We start from the raw sequence: 24,127 nt of genomic DNA, 5'->3' as shown, positions 1-24,127 counted from the left end.
GAACCCCACAGAGCTTCTGTGTTTGGACCAAGTAAGACTGGTCCTGCTAGGCAGCAGGAAGCGGTCTACTCGAGGCACGTATCTAGCAAAGTGGAAAAGATTTTCATGTTGGTGTGACCAGTGCTGCACACCCCTCCTCCAGGGGCCAGTACCCCTCATTCTGGAGTACCTCCTGCACCTGAAACAGCAAGGCCTGGTGGGGTCCTCCATAAGGGTGCACCTCGCTGCCATCTCGGCCTTCCATCCAGGCACATCTGGCTGCTCTGTCTTCGCCAACCCCTATGGTCGGTCGCTTTCTCAAGGGCTTGGACTGTCTCTATCCTCAGATCTGTCAGCCTATCCCTGCGTGGGATCTTAACCAGGTCCTTTCGAGGCTCATGGGGGCCCCCGTTCAAACTACTGGCCATGTGCTCTCTCCTGTATCTTTCCTGGAAGACAGCTTTCCTGGTCACCATTTCGTCTGCGAGACGCGTCTCCAAGCTGACGGCCCTCATCTCGGAACCACCTTACACGGTCTTCCACAGGGATAAGGTTCAACTCAGACCACACCCGGCTTCTCTCCCTAAGGTGATGTTGAACTTTCACACCAGCCAGGACATTTTCCTACCCGTCTTTTACCCGAAACCTCATGCTGGTCCTGGGAACAGCAGCTGCATTCCCTCGATGTCCGCAGAGCCCTGACTTTCTACATCGAACGCACTAAGCCATTCAGAAAATCAACCCAGCTATTCGTAGCGGTAGCGGTCCGGATGAAAGACCTCCCGGTCTCCTCTCAAAGAATATCCTCCTGGATCACGTCCTGCTATCAGCTTGCTGGGGTGCCAACCCTAGCTCTTACCGCACACTCCACTAGGGTCCAGGCCTCGTCAGCAGTATTTCTGGCCCATGTGCTGATCCAAGAAATCTGCAGGATGGCAACATGGTCCTCGGTGCATATGTTCACATTGCACTACGCCATCATCCAGCACACCAGGGATAACGCGGCCTTCAGTAGAGTGGTGCTGCAATCAGCATTCCTTACCTCTGACCCCACTGCCCAGGTAAGGCTTGGGAGTCACCTAATTGGAATTGATATGAGCAATCATTCAAAGAAGGAAAAAAGGGTTACTCACAGCTTGTAAGTACTGTTCTTCAAGATGTGTTGCTCATATCCATTCCACACCTGCCCCCCTTTCCCCTCCGTTGGAGTAGCCGGCAAGAAGGAACTGAGGGGGCGCCGGGTTGGCAGGGTCATATATTGAGCGCCATGGAGTGACCACTCCAGGAGTCTCCACAGCTGACCCAACGGGTGCTGCTAGGGGAAAAACTTTGCAACAGCTGTGCCTCTGGCGCGCGCACACCTAATTGGAGTGGATATGAGCAACACATCTCGAAGAACAACAATTACAAGAGGTGAGTAACCGTTTTTTCTTGTCTGTGGCTATTGTGCATACCTCATGAGTCTGTCAGACCAAAGCCTTCTGAATCACATCCCTTCTGGGAGGGGACTCCTGAGCCTGTGCTCTTCTGGGCAAGAATCCGAGCAGGAAGGCTCCAGACACCCGTCCCTTCTCTGTCTCTCTTGTTCGTTGTTTCTCTCTGTGTGAAATTTCCAAACACCCTAAGGTGCTCACAGACTGACCCTGCAATAATGAAATCAGTTTGAATTCACACCTTTGGTTATGGTACAAAAATCTTCCTTGATGCCTTGAGAAGTTGTGGGTGCTGTCTGGGGTTCTCTGCTCGGTGTCGCCATCAGGTTCCCTTAGTTTAGCCCTGTGACCTCACTCCTATCCCTCATATATCTTTAGTTGTCCCCTGTAATTAATTGAGATCCTGGACTTTGTGGATCCTCCCCTTAGGCTGGGGGAGGTCCTTTGGCAATGGGTGGGTGTGACAGTGTACCCCATAAGGCTTTATGGGGAGGGGTGCTCATAAATGTATGTATGATATAACTGGAATAGGGTTTTGCTACATATGCCATGTAACATATCTATGTAAAGGTTATGATCTACTGGTTATGTTCATCCTAGTTGTGTGCAGGCACCATTTGTGTGTTCAAAGTTATGAACGTTGGCTGTATAATTGCTTGATTTCTAAGTAGTCTTAGTTAGACCATTTGGTCACTTCTTGGGAAAGGAATGTGCAAATTAACTGCTCAATCAGGAAGCACTTAACAGACAAAAGAGCTTGGAAGACTCCAATCCACATAAGCAGTTTAAGGTAGCATACGGGTAATGGCTGCTACCTGCAAGTCCTGAGTCATACATGGGCATGTGACTTGCCCATGTGATTCCAAATCTCCATTTTGTGACTGGATTCTACACAGGGTGAGGAGGGGGTCTCCACCCACAAGAGAGAATCTATTTAAACCCCTGGGAGACCGCTCCATTTTGTCTTCAGCTGGCTAAAGAAGGAGCCTTTCCACCCCCCAGGATATTTGAAGGAAACTGTAACAAAGGGCAATAACTGCCGGGGGTGTGAGCGATTGCTGGACCCAGGCTAAAAGGAGATTAGTCTGGAAAAGGGAGCATTCTGGACGGGGCCGGCTCTAAACCCCAGAGCGCCAAGCGCGCACGTGGGGCAGCATTTTGCCGGCAGGGCGGCAAGCGTCTCCGGCGGACCTTCCGCAGTCATGCCTGCGGGAGGTCCACCGGAGCCGCGGGAGAGCGGACCTCCCGCAGGCATGACTGCGGAGGGGCTGCTGGTCCCGCGGCTCGGGTGGACCTCCCGCAGTCATGCCTGCGGAAGCTCCACCGGAGCCGCGGGACCAGCAGCCCCTCCGCAGGCTCATCTGCAAGAGGACACCAGGAGCCGCGGGACCGGCGCCCGGCAGCGTGCCCCCTGCAGCGTGCTGCCCTGCTTGGGGTGGCCAAATTCTTAGAGCTGCCCCTGATTCTGGACCTGGTGAGGATCTTATCTGTATTTAATTTGATTAGACATAGATTTGCGCATTTTATTTTATTTTACTTGATGACTTACTTTGTTCTGTCTGTTACTACTTGGAACCACTTAAATCCTACTTTCTGTATTTAATAAAATCACTTTTTACTTATTAATTAACGCAGAGTATGTATTAATACCCGGGGGAGCAAACCACCGTGCATATCTCTCTATCAGTGTTATAGAGGGTGAACAATTTATGAGTTTACCCTGCATAAGCTTTATACAGGTTAAAATGGATTTATTTGAGTTTAGACCCCCTTGAGAATTGGTCATCTAGTGCTAAAGACAAGCACACTTCTGTGAGCTGTTTTCAGGTAAACCTGCAACTTTGGGGCAAGTAATTCAGACCCTGGATCTTTGTTGGAACAGACGAGAGTGTCTGGCTCAGCAAGACAGGGTGCTGGAGGCCTGAGCTGGCAGGGAAAACAGGGATAGAAGTAGTCTTGGCACATCGGGTGACAGCTGTCAGGGGGAGTTCTGTGATCCAACCCGTCACACAGTTTATCTCATCAGCGCTGGGAGTTACAGCTGTCTTCGTACAGCTGTGTAGGGAAAGCGCTGGAGTGTGGCCACACTGACAGCTACCAGCGCTGCAGTGTGGCCACATTTGCAGCATTTGCAGCGGTGTTGGGAATGGTGCATTATGGGCAGCTATCCCAACGTTCAAGTGGCTGCAACATGCTTTTCAAAAGAGGGGGGTGGGGTGGAGTGTAACAGGGAGCGGGAGAGAGAGTGGATTTTTGGAGCTGACACTGTGTGTCAGCTCCCTGCCTTGCAAAATCTGACCATTTCCCCGACCCCTCATTCACTCTTAAATGCAAACAGCCTGCAGACCAGATAAGCAGCTGCTCTGACCGACTCCCTTCCCCCCCGCGCCGTGCTGTTTCTCTCCTCAAGCAAACACTAGCTGTAGACATTCATCCCCCTGCCTGCCTCATTCACAGCAAACAGGAGCTGTGTTTGTTTTTCAGATAAGCAGCTCTGGGAGCCCCAAGTTCACAACAAAACAAAGAGAGGCATCATAACAAAACAAAGAGAGTTCTTTGGTTAAAAGCATTATGGGAAAATTCTGGAGGCCAATTACAGTGCTTTTGGTGGCCACACTGTAGGAGCAGCGCTGCATCACCAGCACTGCAATAGTTATACCCGAGGCAGAGCAGGAGTACAGCCAGCACTGCAGCCAGGGAGATGCAGCGCTGTATGTGCCTTGCAAGTGTGGACGGTGAGTAAGTTGCAGTGCTGTAAACCCACCCCCGCACTGCAACTCTCCAGTGTAGCCAAGTCCTGGCTTTCAGAGGTACCCAGGGTAACTGGAACAATGTGTATAGTGGGGGTGCTGAGATCCATTGAACCAAACCGTGAACACTGTATATGATGGAAACTATTTCAAGCCAGCACCTATGGAGGTACCAGTTTACTGCCACCCACTTCTGCATTCTGGAAGGGTACAAGGCAGTGCCAAAGCAACCCAAACTCCCCTATAATAAGGCTTTTTATTACTGAATTAATTTAAGGCTTGTCTACACATACATGTGCACTGGTTTCAATGCATGAGTGCAAATGTCCGGTATGGATACTCTTAAATGAGTTTGGAAATGGCTTGTATTGATTTATCTTGAGTCAATTCCTTCCTGATTTCCAAGTGTCCACACAGGGATTTGCTCTTGATTAACTAAATCATTTCAGCTAAATTGAAGCAAGTATGTGCATAGAAAAGCCCTGATAGTAAAATTAACTTTGCTGGAAATGGGCCATTTTCATTACCACTACAAACAGTTCTTTTTCTCTTCTGCTGATAATGGCTCACTTTAACTGATCACTCTCCTTATAGTGTGTATGGTAACACCCATTGTTTCATGTTCTCTGTGTATATATATGGATCTTCCTACTGTATTTTTCACTGCATGCATCCGATGAAGTGGTTTTTAGCCCATGAAAGCTTATGCTTAAATAAATTTGTTAGTCTCTAAGGTGCCACAAGTACTCCTGTTCTTATTAACTTTACTGTATATCAAATAGGAATCTGAGAAGATGACCTGGTCAGCCGCACTCGTGGACTCACATTCGATTATTAGTTTAATAGGAAATGTGTTTTGATAACAGTGTAATGAAGCCGTTTGCTCATTACTAGGCACTGTAGGATTATCACAATTTCATTTACTTCTTCTGTAGATTTGGGCTCTGCTCCTGCCATCTCTGTGGAGGGACATCAGGACGGAGGGATCCAGGTTGTGTGTCGATCATCCGGATGGTACCCACAGCCCAAGGCTCAGTGGAGAGATCTCCAGGGGCAGCTCTTACCATCAGCCTCTGAAAACATATCCCCAGAGGCCAATGGCCTGTTTCAAGCAGAGATTGCCATTGTTATAACTGAAGAGTCCAACCAGAAAGTGTCCTGCTGTGTCAGGAACCCCCGACTCAACCAGGAGAGAGAGTCAGCGATTTCCATTGCAGGTCAGTGCCCGTCCGTACCGCACATGGATAGACTGAGATGCTGCAGACATGGATGGAGAGTATTTATCATTGTGTCTCCTGTATATTGGCCTGAACCGTCAAGGTGCTGAGCACGTCTTGTAAAGTCCTAAGCAACCTCAGTTCTCTTTGGATGTATCTACATTGCAATTAGACACCCGCGGGTGGCCTGTGCCAGCTGGCTCAGGCTAAGGGCCTCAGGCTAAGAGGCTGTTAAATTCTGGTGTAGACTTTCGGGCTGGGGCAGGAGTCCAGGCTTCAGACTCCTGTGAGGTGGGAGGGTCCCAGAGCTCGGAATTCAGCCTGAGCCCAAATATCTACACTGCAGTTAAACAGCCCCTTAGCCCGAGCCCCAGGAGCCTGAGTCAGTTGGCACAGGCCAGTAGCGGTTGCTAATTACAACATAGACGTGCCTTCTTTGTCTCTAGTAGGAGCTGAGGGTGTTTAGCACCTTGCAGGCTGGGATGTCATTGGCCAGATTTTCATAATAGCTCAGTACCCAGCAATCATCATTCTTCTCATTGGGGCTGTGGGAGGGAATTCTCCTTTGTTCGTGTGGTATAGAGAGGACTGTGTTGGAATTGCAAGCTATCACTTTAAGAGTGGGGTGTTTCCAGGTCCTATTTTCAGGCTAGAGGGCTCTATAGGAAAGTGTGTGAGCAGAATCAGGGCTTGTCGACAGGGGCAGTTAGTTTGTGGTGAGCTGGGGTGTAAATCTGTCTCACACTGGCCTGCTGGGCACTGTCTGTCTGTGTGGACCCTGCTACATGCACTAATAATTCCGTAGTGCACTTTGATTTACCCTGCTTTGAAACTGGAACAGAGCAACGTGCACCAAGAAACGTTCAGTGCATGCCAGCAGGGCCCACATGGATAGTTAGTGGGCAGCAGGCTAGTGTGAGGTGGATTTACACCCCAGCCTGCAGTGCACAAACTGTTCCTATAGATGAGCATTGTTTTCCCCCCTCATTGAGTAATGGGCCTACCCTGTCCTTGGGCTTCCTCTTGCTTCTAATGTATTTGTAGAATGTTTTCTTGTTACCCTTTATGTCTCTAGTTAGTTTAATCTCGTTTTGTGCCTTAGTCTTTCTAATTTTGTCCCTACATACTTGTGTTTTTTGTTTATATTCATCCTTTGTCATTTGTAATTACAGTTTTTTTTAAATTCAGAGCATACACACCGAGAGTTGAAAACAAAACATAAATAGTCTTCTTGAAAGGTTGCAATGTAACACTGCTTTATTTCTAACACTGTAGAACTCTAACACACCACTGCCAAGTACAGAGACAAAGCAGGCTGCTCCCTAAGGCAGAGTGGCGGAACTCAACCCACCTATGTGTAGGCTGATTCTTTGCAGATTGACTGCAGAGGCCCCAGATTGCACACTCCTCGCAGAGCCCCTGAGCCTGCAAGCAACACCAGGAATCACCTCAGGATTTAAAGTGACACTTGTAATTTATACACAGTTTTCAATACACCATTAATCATGTAGCAATGACCTTCTATTCAGCCATTGCTCTAGAGCCCAGGCAACAGGAATCTGGAGAAATGTTTACTCTGAATTTCCAGGCTGACATTTTGTTTTTATTAAAGTCCTTCATTAACATATTTTAGGCCAGGTTCTCTCGTGTGGCTGAGCCCCACTGAGCACAGGAGAGTCGGGGGTGTCAGGAAGCTGGTCACAACTCTCTGATTCTGATGGCCAGTTGGCACTGGCTGCAGCCTGGGGATCAGTTAGAGCAGCCTAGGGACTGCTTGAAGTTATGTCAGTGGGTTTAGCCTTATCTATAGTTATGGGTTAGTTTAACCAACAACCCACCCCAAGGTTCCGGTTTAATCTAATTTAATCTGAGAGAGTTCAGCCTCCAACATCAACTACAGTAGAGAGATTATCAATAGAAGGGGGACCCCATGGTGCACAACAGAGACTACATAGTGCTCTCTCTATACTAATTACTTTGATTAGCTAGCCAAACAATACACATGCTGCAGACTGGCAAAGTAGAGAGAGCCCAATATAGAATGCACAGTGTTTGCACTACTCACACCAGGCCTTGCGGAAACACCCAAAGTGTTACCCCTCATCTTCACCATCATCCTTCAGCACCCCCCCTCCCACCAGTGCCCATCACCCTGGCATCTCCTCCCACCAAGGTGCACAGGCTGGGGTACAGCTTTTGTAATGTCTTATGCTGATTCCCACTGGGGGTCAAACATATTTATGAAGTTTTTAACCCCTATTCCTTATTTCAACTTCCAGACCTCACTCCTGTTGGGATGCTCCATTTCTCATAGGTGAACTCATTAGTTACCCTTATACTCATTAACATTTACATCACCGTATCAACATAGTAACAGGCAGAAGTCTTTCATCCCGGCTACCAAGGGTCATCTTGTGGTGTCTATGGATCCCTCATAGACATTATCGAAACTCAGCACTTCTTTTCAAAACATCAGCATATCACAAACAGAGCCACAAACTCAGCCGGTATATTATTAATGTATTTATACTAACGTACGCTAAGTCCTGAGGCCTAATTTGGCTAAGTCAGATATTTTACAGGCCTGTGTTACAACACTGATTAATATTTATTAGGGCTGTCAATCGATTACAAAAATTAATCGTGATTAATCGTGCAATTAATTGTGCTGTTAAACAATAATAGAATACTGTTTATTCAAATATGTTGCATGTATTCTACATTTTCAAATATTTTTATTTCAGTTACAACACAGAATATAAAGTGTACTGTGCTCATTTTATATTTATTTTTATTACAAATATTTGCACTGTATAAACAAAAGAAATAGTATTTTTCAATTCACCTAATACAAATACAGTAGAGCAATCTCTTTATCATGAAAGTTGAACTTACAAACGTAGAATTATGTACAAAAAAACTGCATTCAAAAATAAAACAATGTAAAACTTTAGAGTCTACAAATCCACTCAGTCCTATTTCTTGTCCACTCATACACACATGTTTGTTTACATTTGCAGGAAATAATGCTGCCCACTTATTGTTTACAATGTCATCTGAAAGAGAAAACAGACATTCGCATGGCATTGTTGTAGCCAGCTTCGGAAAATATTTATGTGCCAGATGCGCTAAAGATTCATATGTCCCTTCATGCTTCAACCACCATTCCAGAGGACATGCATCTGTTGGGATTTTGTGGTTCCCAATGAGTCTGATGCTGGGTAGAATCAAGGGACTTTGATTCGATGCGATGTGATTCAATTCAATGTGATTCAATTCAATTCAACAAGGCTTTATTTAATGTGAACAAAAGGAAGCCCCTGGTACAAAAAATCAGCCAGAGTCTCTCCAGCAAGGAGCCCCTCCCCTTGGTATTTTATAGCACATGGCACTTACATAACAAGTTACATAACATGAACCGCTAACCCAGAGGTAGGCAACCTATGGCACAGGTGCCGAAGGTGGCACACGAGCTGATTTTCAGTGGCACTCACACTGCCTGGGTCCTGGCCACCAGTACAGGGGGCTCTGCATTTTTATTTAATTTTAAAAGATGCTTCTAAAACATTTAAAAAAACATATTTACATACAACAATAGTTTAGTTATATATTATAGACTTATAGACAGAGACCTTCTAAAAACGTTAAAATGTATTACTGGCCCGCAAAACCTTAAATCAGAGTGAATAAATGAAGACTCGGCACAGCACTTCTGGAAGGTTCCCGACCCCTGCTCTAACCAATAAGAGTTAACCTTTCCATATATGGATTTCTTTATCACATGCTCATAGTTCTCCATTCCACATGCTGAGGTCAACCCCCTCCCCCTGGCCTTCTCTAGAATGTTCCTAGGGTGGTGAGCCACAGCATGCTTCCCTATGCATAAGCACCTTGCAAACCACATTTTATCCAAAATGAACATAAGCATACCCTTCACGTCCATGCGGCTAACGGGTTCTGCTCAATAACGATCCAAAGTAGCACGGACCAACACGGGTTCATTTTCATCATCTGAGTCAGATGCCACAAGCAGAAGGTTGATTTTCTTTTTTGGTGGTTCAGGTTCGGTGGTTTCCGCATCAGAATGTTGCTCTCTTAAGACATCTGAAAGCATGCTCCACACCTCATCCTGCTCAGATTTTGGAAGTCACTTCAGATTCTTAAACGTTGGGTCAAGTGCTGTAGCTATCTTTAGAAATCTCACATTGGTATCTTCTTTGCGTTTTGTCAAATCTGCAGTGAAAGTGTTCTTAAAATGAACAACATGAGCTGTGCACTTTGTATTCTGTGTTGTAATTGAAAATGTAGAAAAACATCCTAAAATATTTAATAAATTTCAATGATATTCTATAGTTTAGCAGTGCGATTAAAATTGCGATAAATTTTTTTTAGTTAATTGCATGAGTTAACTGCGATTAATCAACATGTCTAATATTTATATTTCACCTCTATATCCTAAATATATCTGATACATTTCAGCATTGGCTACAGGAGGATAGTTGTAGCATAGCGGAGCTCCACCCTATTCCTTCCCTACTCTCGACATGCCGCCTCCCATTAATTAACCTTGTTCCATAACCAGGCTAAAGCTTGGACTTTCATTGGCTTAATAATAAAGCACAGAGGAGCCACATCTCCCTGTGTATTTCCCTGTGAGTCTTTTAACTAGTCACAGTGTCACCACTGTCACGGTGTTCTGCCTTCATTCTGCGCGTGTTTGCTCCCAAGTCAATGGCACTTTCTCTTGCAGAGCTGTTTTTCCCGAAGGTCAGTCCCTGGATGGTAGCACTGGGTGTGATCCTGTGTCTCCTGGCTGTTCTCATTGGCCTGGCCAGTTACTGCTTCTGGAGGCAACACAGAGCAAAAGGTGAAGTAACAAGAGGGGGGAATTTGGTGAGAGAGAGAGAGAAAAATTGATTGATTGACTGATTGAAAACCAAGACCAAAAGGAGAGATACTAGGGCTGCCAACTCTAACTGAAGCTATTCTGGTAGGGTTTTTTCCCAATATGAAGTAATGTAATTTTCTTAAAATAGCCTATTAAACTCACCAGGATTGCTTTCAATAGTCACTGGGAGATGGATGCTGATTCCGGGAGACTCCAGGCCTGGAGGGTTGGAAACCCTACGGTCTGGTCTACTCTGGAGGGGTGTCTTCAGTGCAGTGAGTCAATGGCTGATGTTTCCCTGTCGACTCCACCTGTGCCTCTCACCCTGGTGGAGTACCAGAGTCAACGGGAGAGCGCTCAGTGGTCAATTTGATGTGATAAATCGACACCTGCTGGATCAATCACTGCCTGTTAATCCAGCCGGTACTGTAGACAAGCCCTCTTAGATATACAGGGATTCAGTATTTGGAGGAGGTGTCAGGCAGTGGGAACTGGGCTGAGCATGAAGTGGGAGCTGAACAAATTATAACTTTGTCTAAACTGAGAAGTGTCAAGTGGTTTCACTCCTTCAGATCTCACTCAGGGATCCCAATCCAGTGTGATTCTGAACTATTCCACGGGGACCAGCATGGCTCAGACAGAAACACCATGTGGGGCTCAGTGAGCTGGGCTTGGAGCACTGATAAATGTAACTTGGCTGCTTGCAGGAAAAACAGAAAGCAAAGGAGGAAAAAAGGGTGTTTCTTAGGGCCAATTCTGCTCCCCAGTAGGTGCTTGCACTCCCCACCCCAATCCAGCTGAGTAGGAGCTGCAGAAGGGCAAAGCAGTGGCTGTCAAAATGGACAGATTAGCAGTTATCTTAGCTTCACTTAGGGCTGATCTACACTGCAGGGGGAGGTATCGATCTAAGATACGCAACTTCAGCTACGTGAATAGCGTAGCTGAAGTCAAAGTATCTTAGATTGATTTACCTCAGGTCCTCACGGCGCGGGATCAATGTCTGCGGCTCCCTATGTTGACTCCGCTACCGCCGCTTGCTCCGGTGGAGTTCTGGAGTTGACGGGAGCACGTTCGGGGATCGATATATCGCGTCTAGATGAGACACGATATATCGATCCCCGAAAAATCGATCGCTACCCGCCGATACGGCGGGTAGTCTGGACATATCCCAAGACTTGTTCAGCCTGAGATCCTGCTGACCTGAACATCCAGCTAAACAAAGGCACCTCCACCCCATTCTCCCTCCACAATCTACCGAGACCCTAGGAGGAGCTGTTACCACTTATCATTAGGACCAGGGGCAAGTACCACCTACAAGGTCAGGAATTGGCCTAGGATTGAGCCAACCAAACCCTGTCCGTTATCCAGGTCAGTGCCCCATTCCCGTCGCTCATTGCCCTTCCCCATCCCCACAGGCAGGAGTTGGGGAGAGCTGCGGCTGTTCAGGGGATGGGCACAGAGGGGAACAGCCAGATCAGACAGGAGTGTGACAGGGCCCAGGCAGCAGGGATGGCTTCTGGGGGAGACACTTAGAGCAGCCCCTAGAGGTGATGGTCAGTGGGCCCAGGCAGCAGGGACGCTGAGTGCAGGGATGTAGAGACAGATCTGTCTGTGTGTCCTGTTTGTCAGTCTGTTTGCCTCGCTTTCATAATTACAGCACAATTACATGAATAGCGGGAACCGCGCCATAAACACGATCGGGTGAAATCTCACCTCTCGCCCTTTTCTCTCCCTAGATACCCTACGACCTGAAATGGAGAGCAAGAAAGGTCAATGTCTGGGCCCATTACATTATCTGACAGTAGAGTTATCCCATAAGCACGACAGGGTGAAATCTCACCATTATTAATTAACTGTTGCAACAGTTTCCCAAGGGTCATGGTAGATTCTACAGCACTGGGAGTTTTTAAATCAAGATTGGATGTTTTTCTAAAAGATCCTCTCTAGGAATTGTTGTGGGGAAGCCCATGGGCATGTGTTACACAGGGGTCAGACTAGGTGATCACAATGGTCCCTTCTGGTCTTGGACTCTATGAATTGATGACCTCTCACCCTGTTCTCTCTAGAGACCCTGCTGTCTGGGCCAGTTACATTAACTGATATTAACATTATCCCCACAAACACGACAGGGTGAAATGTCATGTCTCTCCCTTTTCTCCCTCTAGAGCTCCTGCGATCTGAGATGGAGAGACAGAAAGGTCAGTGTCTGGAACAGTTGCATGAGCTGTGGGGTTACCGTTATAAATACAACAGGGGGAATCTCATGTCTCTCTCTTTTCTCCCTCTAGAGGCGCTGCGATCTGACATGAAGAGACAGAAAGGTCAGTGTCTGGGACCAATGGGATGGGTTGAAGATTTCACGTCATGTCAGTCGAGTTAGCTCTCTCAAGCCAACTTAAGTCAATTGAAAGCCACTTTAATGCAGTGGAGTCTCAGTTTAACAATTTTAATTTTAGCAGGTGGAGTTACAGCCTGTTTTAATAAGTAATGAAGAACATCTCCATATCGGCACCAGAGCCCAAGCAGTGAGTTCAGGGCTGGTTGTGCTGACACAGACGGGCTCTGTAGGGGAAGGGACCACTTTTCCTAATAAACCCCATGGGAATTACAGAAATGGCACCCCAGAGCCATAGCTGTGGCTGGAGCGCACACCCCCTCCTGCATCCCAAACTCCTGCTGAATCCCCTCCTGCACCCCAAACGCCTCATCCCTGGCCCCACCCCTGAACCTGCACCCTCAGCTGGAGCCCTCACCGCCCCCTCCCCTGCACGTCAACCCCCAGCCCCGAGCCCTCTCCCACACCCTGGATCCCTCATTTCTGGCCCCACCCGGAGCCCACTCCCGAACCCATGCCCCAGCCCAGAGCTCTCTCCCACATCCCAGACAATTTATCCCTAGCCCTAGCTGGAGCCCAACTCCCTGCCCTAGCCAGGTGAAACTGAGTGAGGATAGGGGACAACGAGCAATGGAGTGAGGAGGGATGGAGCGAGCCGGGGACGGGGCCTTGTGGAAGGTGCAGGGCCTGAGGAAAGGGATGTTTTGTTTTGTACAATTAGAAAGTTGGCAACCCTAGACAGATTGGGTCCCTGCCTCCATAAGAAGCCAGGTCCTGTGCTGTGCACTGCTTAGCATCTGATGGACAAATCTTGCAAAACGTTCGTATCACCAGTGAGGAAGATGTCGTTGTTAGCTTGACTATTGTGCATTAAGTTTTGAGACTCAACGTTAACTCACAATGTCTTTTACTTTCCAGAGGAGTACGAGGCAGTGAAAGGTACATGTGTTTTTACTAGTTTTGATTATGCTTTATATTAGAAAACGAACACTCAGAACTATGTGTGCAAAGAAATGTTAGTGTAAAAAAGTAATGTGTTACTGTTATAGGTAATGTACATGACAAGGGGAAATCCAGATAGTATCCAGAAATAATGGGTGGAAAAATTGTGGTATTGAAATATGAACATTAACAGTTTTATTTTTCACAACATTAATCCTTGGAAATACTCTTAAATACAAACAAACAAACAATCAAACTTCACTCCCTGACACCACAGACACCCTGTAACAAGAACAATAATTATTTATAAAAATAGGGCCCAGCCGCGTGAGTTCTCCATGGACATGCTCCCACACCAGGGCCGGCTCCAGGCACCAGCCTACCAAGCACGTGCTTGGGGCGGCACCTCAGGAGGGGGCGGCGATCGGGGTTTGTTTTTGTTGTTTTTGGTTTGGCCAGATGGCGCTGGGGGGGAGGGGGACTTGGGCGGCGTCACGCGGTGCTGGGGTGGGTGGGGACTTGGGCAGCGCGGTGCGACGCTCGGGGGGGCAGGGACTTGGGCAGCGCAGCACGATGCTCGGGGGGGCAGTGACTTGGGCGGTGCGAGGCGGCGCTGGGGGGCGGTGACTTGGGCGGTGCAGTGCGACGCGGCGTGGCACTGGGGGGTGAGGACTTGTGCGGTGCGACGCGGTGCTGGGGGGCGGGGACTTGGGCGGTGTGACGCAACGCTCAGGGAGGGGTCGGGCGGCGCTCTTTTTTTTTTGCTTGGGGCGGCAAAAATGTTAGAGCCGGCCCTGTCCCACGCCCATTGGTTTGCTTGGAGCAGGATTGGGCCCCCGAGTGGGTCTGATCCCACTGAAGCCAGCAGCAGATGCAGACACTCAGCAGCTCTTGGGGTCACCTGCATTATCGACATTATGGAAACACTTATAAAGGAAGAGTTCTTTGAGCTGGAAACCCAGATTTTCTGCTGTGCCAGGATCTGCTTGGGGTAGGAGGTGGGGGCAGTGAGGGAGCAGGTTATGGCTCCCTGATTCTCAGGCTGCCCAGGGGCTGCTCTAATTTGCTCCAGCTGACTGTGGTCCCTGAGATTGGTGACTGTGCTCTGCTCTGCCCCGGCACACCTCCCCCCAACCCCTCCCACCTTGACAAGCCTCCTACACCAGGTTGGAGGTGGTGGGAGTTAGCACAGGAGCCAGATACGCTGCTTTACCCCAGCTGAGCTCTCTCTACACCAGGGGAATTCTCTGATATCCAGGGCCTGGTTCCTGCCAGTCTGCGCCATCCCTGCACACAGTGACCGGAGCAGGGGAGAGAACTGAACCCTTTATCACTATGGGCCCCATTCTGCCCCCCGACTCACATGAGTGATCCTCACAGGTGCAGTCCCAGTGATTTCTGGGGGGAGGGTTTGCAGGATCAGGTGCAATAAAGCAGAAGCTCTAACTCAGGGGTGGCCAACCTGTGACTCCTAAGCCGCATGCGGCTTTTCAGAAGTTAATATATGGCTCCTTGCATAGACACCAACTCTGGGGCTTGAGCTACAGGCGCTAACTTCCCAATGTGCTGGGGGTGCTCACTGCTCAACCCCTGGCTCTGCCCCCACTCCACCCCTTCCCCCAAGGCCCCCGCTTCTTCCTGCCCCCTTCCCTGAGCCTGCCATGCCCTCACTTCTCCCCCTCCCCCCAGAGCCTCCTGCGTGCCGCAGGAGGCATGGGTGAGGAGGGGGAGGCGCTGATCAGCCGGGCTGCTGGCAGGCGGGGGGAGCTGATGGGTAGCTGCTGATATATTACTGTGGCTCTTTGGCAATGTACATAGGTAAATTCTGGCTCCTTCTCAGGTGCAGGTTGGCCACCCCTGCCCTAACTACTGATTAGGAGCCTAATGCTGGTGTCCTTACTCAGGCAAAATTCCCTCTGAAGCCAATGTAATTTGGGTTTAGAACTGGGCACTTATGTAATTGAGAATCTCTCCTATTGATTCATTTATGTTCTTTTTTCCCTTTTCTCCCCTCTCGTTCCCATGGATCCTCTGGAAGAACTGGGTAAGCTCTGTTTCTGGTTTGTGGAGTTTGTTTTTCACAGTGTGTGACTTGTCGAATCTGTATTTCGAGTCTAAATTCTCATGTCTGATTATTTCAGGACTCACCAGAGCCCAAAGCTACGCAGGTAACAAACGCTGATACTGCTTCAGTCACTCTCAGTTCCATTCCCCTGGGATGTTCAGTCCCTCCTCAGTCCTCTTACAGCTCTCACAATAACTAAGGGGTCGGGCAAAATGTCATTGTCCGTATGAAAGTCTGAGGGTTTGGTTATTCACACTCCCGCTAAGGTACCTGCTGTTGAGGGGGAGCTGGGGCAAACAGACAATTGTTTTCCTGCTCTCTGATTCATAGATTCATAGAATCTCAGGATTGGAAGAGAGCTCAGGAGGTATCTAGTCCAACCCCCTGCTCAAAGCAGGACGAATCCCCAAATGGCCCCCTCAAGGATTGAACTCCAACCCTGGGTTTAGCAGGCCAATGGGCGATGGGTCAGGAACGGGGCTGAAATTGGGGCCAGAATTTGGGGGCCAGGGCTGGGAGTGGACCCGCAGTTGGGGCCAGGAGCTTGGGGATTCAGCAGGGGGCGAACCATGTTTGGGGCTAGGGCTGCAGCTGGGTTCTCAGCCAGGAGAACCAGCCACCGACTCAGCAGGGCCAGGAGTCGGTGGCTGAAGTTGGGGCCGGAGATGCAGCTGGGGCTGAGGGTGGGGCCGGAGTGGAGCTGGGGGCAGAGCAGGGTTGGGTGACATTCCCTTCCCGCCACCCATGGGGGCTGGTCCAGGCCCTTTCAGCCCCCCCCAAATGTTCCTCCACACCCTCTAGTGGGTCACGACCCAAAGTTTGGGGAGCACTGCTCTAGGAGCCCCTTCCAGACTCCTTGCTCTGGTGAGCTCTCCTGGGAGCTCCTCTCCTCAGCAGCTTCCTGTCCCTGGGATCCCTTCAGCTGAGCCCTGGTTACCCTTTATCAGCCTCATTAGCTGTTTCGCTGCCAACTAGCCACCTAGGGATTTAATTACTCCCAGGTTGGTCTGGGTTGTCTCATTCTCCCTTACAGGGGCCTGTCACAGGTAGTCTGGTCCCTGACTCCCCTAACAGGACCAGCCCTCTTGATACATTTCCCCCCACCCCCAGAGCCAACCTGTATTCAAAGGGAGGCTTGACCATGGCTGACACTTGGTTACGTTCTGCTAGAAAAGTTTCAAACTCCAGGGAAGTAAATTGGTGGCCACTTCCAGGAGCTGCACGGACCTAGGGAAACAGGGAGCCTGCTTAGCCCCGGGCCCCTGCTGCGCCACTGACCAGACTTTTAATGTCGCAGTCGGTGGTGCCAACCGGAGCTGCCAGGGTCCCTTTTCGACCAGGCGTTCCAATAAAAAAACAGATGCCTGGCAACCCTATGGACAGGTGCCAACCCTAGGTCCTGTTCACATGGCCCAGTAACACACTGCTGAGCCAGGTACAGGCAGCCACATGCCAGCCCAGGCCCCTGGCAGGGACGCTGAGCTGCCAGCTGCCATGGTCACTAACAGTGTTAACTCTGTCACGTGCCACTCACCAGGCTTAGAGCCGCCAGGGCCCTAGGCCCAGCCCCAGAACAGCTGTAACCTAGAACCAGAGCAATGCAGGGCTGGAAGGGACCTTGAGAGGTCACCTAGTCCAGCCCCCCCTGGGGTAGGTCAGGGACTAGACAATCCCTGGCAGGGATTTGTCCAACATGTTCTTACAAACCTCCAGTGCTGGGGATCCCACAACCTTCCTTGGAGACGGGTCCAGAGCTTCACTGCCCTGAGAATTAGAAAGTGTTTCCTCATCTCCAGCCTCAACCTCCCTTGCTGCAGATTGCGCCCATTGCTCCTTGGACAGGCCCTCGCCCTGCCCGCTGGGGGCACTGACTGTGTCTCCAAGCCTGAGCATCGCTGGTATCGCGCTGGGGGTGCTGGGCTGGCTCAGGGGGGCAGTGAGGGCAGCTGGGGCCTTTCACTCCCCAGTCACCGATCCCAGCCCAGGCTCAGAGTCCAGTTCCCAGCGGACAGGAGCTCACATCGTAACTCACTTTAACAGCAGCCTCACCGGCCATCTCCACAGGGAGGCCAAGGCCTGAACGGGCCGCAGGGACGATTCCTCCCCAGGGAGAGGCTCCGACAGATGTCAGGGCTGAGCCATGTTGGCAGGACAGTGGGGGGGCTCACACGGCCTCTATCTCCTTATACCCTCAATACACAGAGCTCCAGTAGCCGGGGTGTAAAACCCAATTCGTATCCCCAGCACCGAACTCACTGACACTGCCCCAAGGGTCCTCTCCTGCTGGGTTGGGGAGTGAGTAAGGGGCACTGGAAGAGGGGGGCCGTGGGGCCATGGCCCCATCACTTTTACCAATGGGAGGGCTGTTCCCTCCCACTTTTTACCAGCTATAAGGGTGAGCGAGGATGGGGGAGGGGGCCGAAAGGAGAGACCAGGGGGTCAGGGTGTTGGGGAAGAGGTGGGGTGAAGGCGGGGGCTCAGGAAGGAGGGGCAGTGTGAGAGCGAGGGTTCAGGGGCGCGGGGACAGGAGCTCAGGGAGAAGGGCTGGCACGAATGGGTGACCCCTCTACATTGAGGGAGCTTCCATCACTCCTGGGCAGAGCACCATCCCCGATCCTGATCCACGGGCACACCTGTGTATTTGCCAGGTGCACAGAGCTCTCTGTGTGGAGACACTTTCACGCTCACCCAGGAACCTGTGCTGGGAGGCCCCACTGCCCAGGAGGCCGAGGGCTCTCACTCCCCTGCCCTGGGGGTGAAGGGAGGGGTCCTGGGGCTGCTGTTCCCCATCCCAGGAAGGGGGTGAAGGGGATGTGGACACAGACAATGTCCCCTCTTGCACTGTGAGGGGCAGACCTGGCTCCTCCCTGGGCTTCAGAGCCTGAGCTCCAGCCAGAACCTGAAAATCTATGTGGCTATTTTTAGTGCCAAAGAGGGAGCCCTGCAAGCCTGAATCTGTCCACCCTGTTCCAAAACTCGCTGCTGCAGGCTGTGTAGAAGGATCCAAAGTGTCTCCAGAGTCTGAGTGTGAAAGTTCCCAGCGTGTCTGACCCAGGGCTGGTTAATGGGAGCGAGGGGGGTGGCTGGCACAGTCGTTAGATGGAGACACCTGAGCTCCTGGGGCTCTGAGACGGTCTCTGTGCCCATTATCCGCTCTGGGAGATGCCCAGATGCAGCTGCAGAGGGTCTGTGCCGCTAGCATCGTCCATGAGACAAATGGCTCTGGGCAGAGAGTTCAGGCTGGAGCCGAGTCTCCATTTTCAGCCTGTTTTGTGGGGTGAAATCAGGGGCCCAGGGGGCATTTGTCTGCAAAGGGCAAATTAACCAGCAGCTCTGGAGTGTTTCATCGCTGATGTCCTGAGCCTGGCCTGCCTGTAACTGCGTTTCTGGGGATGTTGACAGTCTCTCATTGCAGGTCATGGGAATGGGGCTCCTAAGTTGCTCAGACAGGTTTGCAGTGGCGCTGGGTGAAATGTTTTGGACAAATAGTTTATTTGCTGCAAAATTATATTTTGGGTCAAGAGAAACTATTCGTGACTCCATGTTGGGTTTGCTGACTAGTTTCAATTAAGAGAAAAAGGTGCCGCCACTTCCCTTGTAGCCTTTATCCCAGTGGTCGGGCCCTCAGCTGGGAGCCCCAGGTTCAATCCCCCTGAGTGATGCCATGAGAGCTTGTACCGCTGGGCTCCAGGTGTCTGATGACGTCCCGCTGTGTCTCAACACTGCCATGGGCACTGGGCCAGAGCGTAGGGGTGAGAATGACTCTGCAGCCCAGTGGGTCAGGCCCCGACCTGGGAGCCCAGAGTCCAGCTCCTCTCCTCCAGTGACCCTGTAATTATGGATCCATAACCCCAGTGAGGGGAGGGGTTACAGCCCATGGCACAGCAGTGTCTCAGCCATGTCTGCCGGGGTTTCCTTGCACTGATGTAGCTGCACTGGTGCAAACCCCTAGTACAGACGCGCTGTGCAGGTGTGAACTGGGACTGGTCCCCGGTGCAGCTTCTTCCAGATGCAGGGGGCAGTAAGTGGGGAAATGCCCCCTCCCCTCCCCACTGCCCTGGCCTCATTAGCAACAGCCCATTATTACGCATTTATACCCCCGCCCGAATCTTCCACTGTAATGCCCCCCAAGTGATCCCAATCCAGGCAACTGCCCCCGTGGAGGTGGGGCTGGGCCAGGCGACGGGAGGGCCTGGCTGTGGGGTTTTCCTGGCTGGAAGGTGGGGCCCATGGGGCCTGCCAGCATGGAGAGTCCCAGCTGCTCCCCCTGGGGCAGGGCTGCACCCCCAGTGTGTGTGGGGACAGCACCGACCTGCTCTGAGCGAGAAACCAACCACACATGGCCCGAAAGCAGCAGAGATTCCCTGGGGCCTGCCTCTCCCTCCCCACTCTCTGGCTCCCGCCCCTCCCTTACCCTTTCCTCACCCCTGTACCAGCCCAGCAAACAGGTGCTTGGGGCGGCCAAGGGGAAGGGGCCGCCCGTCGGGCTATTTGGCGGCGGGTCCCTCTCAGAGGAAGGCACCTGCTGCTGAATTCCCGCCAAAGAAGAAAGCGGTGCGGTGGAGCTGCAAATCAATTGTGATTGCGGCTTTTTTTTTTTCCCCGCTTCGGGCGGCAAAAAGCCTGGAGTCGGTCCTGCTGCTCTGAGCGAGAAACCAACCACACATGGCCTGAAAGCAACAGAAATTCCCTGGGGCCTGCCTCTCCCTCACCCACCTCTGGCTCCCACCTCTCCCTTGCCCTTTTCTCACCCCTCTGAGGGACCCTGGACCCTGCGTCTATTCTGACCCTTCACCAACATCCCTCCCGCTCTTCTCACTCCCTTTCTGCTCCCCTGGGCCCCTGCCCCTCTACTCCCACTTTGCCTCCCTGGCACGTGCCCCTGCCCTCCACCCATCTCTGCCCCACTGCAACAGCCCATCCCTTCTCCCCCTGCCCTCCTGGCATCTGCCCCTCTCCCCCCAAACATCCTCTGCGCCCTGGAGCCCTCCCATCACTTCACACCCCCACTATGTCCTGACATCCACCTCTCCCCTTCCCCTCCTCTGTGCCATGTCTCCCACCCCTCCCCTCACCCTCCTCTGCTGTCCTGACTTTCACCCTTCTTACTCCCCTCAGCCCTCCTGACACCTGCCCCTCTCCCCACCCTCTCTGACCCCTGGCACCCGCCCCTTCCCTCGTCCCCCTGTGCCCACCCCTCCTCTAGCCCCACTCTGACCCCTGGCACCTGCCTCTCCCCAATCCCCTCTGCTAACACCTCCCTCTGCCCACCTGCCCTGCCTCTCACCCCTCTCTGCCCCCTGGTGCTTCTCCCTCCCCTCCTCTGCCCTCCCTGTGCCTGCCCTTCTGCTCAACCCCCTCAATCCCCTGGCACCTGCCCTTTCCCTTCCCCCTGCACCCTTCTGCTGCCTGCCCCTTCCCTCCTCCTGCCCCCCAACACCTGCCCCTCCCCTTGGCCCCTTCCTTCCTGCTGGCCAGCCCCTCCCCACCCTCTGCCCCACTGACCCTGCTCTCCTCTCGCCCCTCTGCCACCATCACTCATGACACCTTCTCTTTATTTCTCACCCCTGCCCCTCCCCTCCCCCTCTGGCTCCGTGACACCTGCACCCCTCACCACCCCTCCAGTCCCCTGGTGCCAGCTCCTCCTCTGCCCCAAGTCCCAGCTCTACCCTGGCCCCATCTGCCTCCCTGGTGCCTGCTGTTTCCTTTGCCCCCTCTGCCTGCCTGGTACAAGTCCCTTCCCTCGCCCCCTTTCGGACCCCTGGTCTCAGCCCTTCCCCTCACCTCAGCACTGCCCCACCCCTCCCCTCCCCCTCTCCTAACCTCTGGGCCCCACCCCTCCCTTCATCCTCCTTCTGCCCCCTTGGTGCCCACATCTCCCTGCACACGCCTGTGCCCCCTAGGGCCTGTCCTTCTCCACACCCCTCTCTCTGCCCCCTTCTGCTCACCTGCTCCCTCACCCCCATTCTGCCCCATTGGCACCAATGCCTGTTCATTCGCTCCCCCCCCACATGGTTCCACCTCCCCACTCCTCATCATCTCACCCCTGGCAGCTCACCCGCCCCTTGATTTCCCGTGCCCCATTGGAGCTCCCCCATTCCCTTACACCCCTCTGCCCCCTGGTGCCTGCCCCTTCCCGCGTTTCCCTGTGCCCCTTGCGGTCCATCCCCTTCTTCTGCCCTGGTGCCCACCCCTCCCCTCACCCCCTGCAGCCCCCTGGAACCTGCCCTTCACCCCCCTCTGCCCCTAGTACCTGCCCCATCCCTTGCCCCCCGCAGCCTCCTGGTGTCCGTCCCCTTCTTCTCCACCTGCAGCCCCCTGGAATCTGCCCTTCCCTTCACCCCCCTGTCGTCCTGGTGCCCCTCCCTTCCCTTATCACCCCATTGCCCTTGTGCCTGCCCCACCCCATGTCCCTCCCTCCTCCCCTCTGCTCCTGTCACCTCGCCCTCCCCTTTCCTCTCCCAGCATCAGCCTGTCCCCTCCCCTCCCCCGCCTCCCCTGACACCTTCCCACCCCTCCCCCGCTTCTCCAGCACTTTCCCCTCATTGTCTCCTCAAAGGCAGAGGGGCCCTTACACCCCTCAGGCCACAACTCCCACCCCCCAGTGATTAACGGGGACACAGGTTAATTTCCCTTTGATCCCAGTGACCTGCCCCCGGCCCTGACTGTGACTCTCTCCCCAGTGGACGTGACTCTGGATCCAGACACGGCAAATCCCAAACTCGTCCTGTCTGAGGATCAGAAACGTGTGAGACACGGAGACAAACGCCAGGATCTGCCCAACAACCCTGAGAGATTTGCTAGATATCTCATTGTCCTGGGTGCTGAGGGATTCGCGGGCGGGAGGCGTTACTGGGAGGTGGAGGTGGGAGACAAGACAGGCTGGGACGTGGGGGTTTGTAGGGAATCTGTGAGCAGGAAAGGGAAGGTCACACTAACAACCAAACAGGGCTACTGGGCCATGAGTTTGAGGAATGGGGATAAATACTCAGTCTCCACCTCCCCCTCGGCCCCCCTCCCCTTGAGGGTCAGGCCCAGGCAGGTGGGGATTTTTCTGGACTATGAGGCGGGTGAGGTCTCGTTTTACAATGTGACTGACAGGTCCCATCTCTTCACTTTCACTGGCACCTTCTCCGGGAAGCTCCGCCCTTATTTCTGTCCCTGTAACAACGCTGGGGGTACAAACGCGGCTCCCCTGATAATCTGCCCGGTCCCAGCTCAGGCCGGAGGGAATCTCTGTCCCTGACAGTGACCCCGCAGCACAGACTGGCCCCTCCCAGCCCTGCTGCTCTTCCCATCCCCAGTGGTGGGGGCCAGTTACTGCAGCAACTGGACTTTCTGTGCTGACCGGACGCTGCCAGTTTCTCTTTTCAACTGGAGCCTCCAATGAAAAACCAGACACCTGGGAACCCCCAGCCCCCACCTTCCCCGTCCCCTGCCCCAGGGGTAGCAGATGGTGGGGAATGGGGTCATTCACTCCTGTCAGAATTTTCTACTCCTGTGAAATCTCAATATAAAATATGAAAGAAAAAAGATTATTTTAATTTAGAAACTATTATTATAACAAGGTGTAAATACAAGAATATTTTACTTTACATTTCAACAGTATTTAAAAAACAAGCATATAAATATTTGTAGAAATGGAATTATTTACATATTTTTTTCTTTCCCTCAAATCTATATTGAAGTTTAACTTATCTAAATAACGTCATTTGTATTTCAATTGTGGAATTTCAAGAAATCCAAAATATTTATCTTAATAAAATAAACATTAAATTGTCAGACTGGGTTGTTCAGTTACAATGTACATGTGTCATAAACATCACAACTACACACATGTGCAGCTGGTCTCTCTCTCTCTCTCTCCCTCTACCCCACTCTTCATTGTCTTGACTGGTTCTCTCTGGATGGCAGGACACATACACCCACCTCCTGCACTACACCTTTGAAAATTAATAGTTGAAAAAATGATAGGAATAATTAAGCAATATATTTAAGTTAACTCACACAAGATTATATAATAATCTTTGAACTTCTGTCAGCATTAATTCATGTGGTTTTTAACTTTCTAGCTACATCTAATTGGTAATCAAGATATGACCCTTCCTTTCTTTTTCTTATATCGATTAACAAAACACGATCCCTAACCTCAAATGCTCTCTTCCTATTGATAGAAATCTCTTCTACAATCTCCATTTTTTGTTTATTTTTTTTTAGACATATTATTTGCAGACAATGTATTGTCAGTGTCCACTGTTGATTTCGGTGTACTGCCAGTCTCTTCATGTTCTTGGTTATAAGGACACAACAAATGTAGTTTGATAAAGAAATAGAGAAGGAATTGTGTTCCTTTACTCAGGGTACGTCTTCACTACCCGCCGTATCGGCGGGTAGCAATCAATTTCTCGGGGATCGATATATCGCGTCTCATCTAGACGCGATATATCGATCCCCGAATGAGCTCCTGTCAACTCCGGAACTCCACCAACCCGAACGGCGGTAGCGGAGTCGACATGGG

General features: G+C 51.4%; 1 pseudogene; it reads left to right on the top strand.

Moving 5' to 3' along the window:
• LOC123345971 overlaps positions 1–22,989 on the top strand; it is a 32,582-nt pseudogene extending 9,593 nt beyond the window's left edge.
• Positions 22,990–24,127: the final 1,138 nt, after the last annotated feature.

This window comes from Mauremys mutica, chromosome 12 (genome assembly GCF_020497125.1).
Source record: "Mauremys mutica isolate MM-2020 ecotype Southern chromosome 12, ASM2049712v1, whole genome shotgun sequence".
Classification (NCBI taxonomy): Eukaryota; Metazoa; Chordata; order Testudines; family Geoemydidae; genus Mauremys; species Mauremys mutica.
Note: the sequence above shows the minus strand (reverse complement) of the source record. Positions and strands in the feature narration are given on the sequence as shown.